General features: G+C 39.9%; 1 non-coding gene across 1 annotated transcript; it reads right to left on the bottom strand.

Annotated features, from left to right (window-relative positions):
- Positions 1 to 328: 328 nt before the first annotated feature.
- On the bottom strand, positions 329 to 400 carry TRNAC-GCA (transfer RNA cysteine (anticodon GCA)). Its single transcript has one exon. It is a non-coding gene; the product is annotated as a tRNA-Cys (tRNA).
- Positions 401 to 1865: the final 1465 nt, after the last annotated feature.

Below are 1865 nucleotides of genomic sequence, written 5' to 3' on the forward strand. Positions count from 1 at the left end.
ACCCAGGTCTCCCACATTGCAGGTGGATTCTTTACCAGCTGAGCCACAGGGGAAGCCCACAAATGCTGGAGTGGGTAGCCTATCTCTTCTCCAGCGTATCTTCCCAACCCAGGAGTTGAACTGGGGTCTCCTGCATTGCAGGCAGATTCTTTACCAACTGAGCTATCAGGGAAGTCCTAATAGGGCCCAGAGAAAAAGAAAGAGAAGTAGCTCAGTTGTGTTCGACTCTTTGCAACCCAATGGACTGTAGCCTACCAGGCTCCTCTGTCCATGGAATTCTCCAGGCAAGAGTACTGGAGTGGGTTGCTATTCCTTTCTCCAGGGGATCTTCCCTACCCAGGGATTGAACCCAGGTCTCCTGCATTGCAGGCAGACGCTTTACCATCTGAGCCACCAGGGAAGACCAGGAGCAATAGGGCCCAGAGTAACCAACAAAAGAAAAATGGCAAGTTCATAGCTAGCAGACAGGCTTCCCAGAAAGAATCAGGTTCCAAGAAGCTAATAAGAAATACCCATTTAAAGCAGCAGCTGGAGATTTCACAGTAAGTGGATAAAAATACTGCCCCTCCCCTCAACAACTAAGCTACAATATTACAAATTATATAGGTTTCAGATGAAAAGACCAAAAAGTGTTCTAAGAACACAGACTTTAAGAATTGCTAGTGAACTTTAAGGTGACACCCATTGTGAGCGGTATGTGGACACTATGTCCTGAGAAACTATGCCCTTAAACACTGAAATTATGATTCTGAAGGCAGACACTGCTAAAAGAAAGCAGATTAAAGGAGAGATAAGAAAGACAGTAGGTGGAGTTCAGGCCTGGACAAAATATTGCCCAGTGGGTAAAATTAAAGCAAACACTGACAAGATTTATTTTTCACTGGTTGCTTTGGTTATGCCAAGAATTCAATGATTTCATATATCTTGCTATAGGATAAAACAGAAGACAAAATCAAGAGAAATGTATAGAAAATCAAACATGTGGACAGAAGGAAAAGAGAAGGTGAAATGAAAGAAAGTCTTTGGTTCCAGGTAAAAGTGCTCATGTAACATGTGCTAGAAAAAGGAGAAGACAAGTCTAAGAAGTCAGTTAAGCTATTACAAACACAATCGAGTGTTCATAAAAGATATGTAGGGGGGATGATAAGGAAAAATTATAGCAACAGAATTAAGTTTCATTCCTGCAGAAATAAAGTTAGCAGAAAGATTTAAAATATTACAAAAATAAGAAAGAAATGAGTTAAGTAGAAGGAAGAGGTCATGATGTCACTAGGTTCCTGGGGAAACAGGCTTCAAAAAAATCAACGGTTTTTCTTCTGGAATCGACTAAGAATGATTATTCAGATGAAACAAATGTGAAGACAATGCATATCTCTCTAAAGACACAGATTTCTCAGGTATAAGCAATTCCATAGCAGAACTGTCAATTGTTAGTTACCATAGCACAAAACTCAAAATGTCTGCTCAGAGTTAAGAAGGAAGACATAATAAACCTGGTGCCAGAAACATAGGGGCCAAAGGGGAAATGGAAATTAAGAAGTTCTGAATACACTAAGTGGAGAATAAAAACACCTCCAAATACAATCCGGTGATTGGGACTGTGAGCTTTGCAATTGCCAAACTGTGCTAAGTGAAATAAGTCAGGTGGAGAAAGACAAATACAGTTTGTTTTAACTTACATATGGAATATAAAAAATTAAATAAGCAAACAAATATAATAAAACAGGAATAAGACTCAGATATAGAAAACAAACTACGGTGAAGAGAAAGGAGGGGATACAGAGAGGGGTAAAATAGGTAGTGCAGTAGAGTTAGTCATTCAGTTGTGTCCAACTCCTTGCGATTCCATGGAGTGTAGCCCATCA

The sequence above is a fragment of the Bos mutus genome, chromosome 3 (assembly GCF_027580195.1).
Source record: "Bos mutus isolate GX-2022 chromosome 3, NWIPB_WYAK_1.1, whole genome shotgun sequence".
Lineage (NCBI taxonomy): Eukaryota > Metazoa > Chordata > Mammalia > Artiodactyla > Bovidae > Bos > Bos mutus.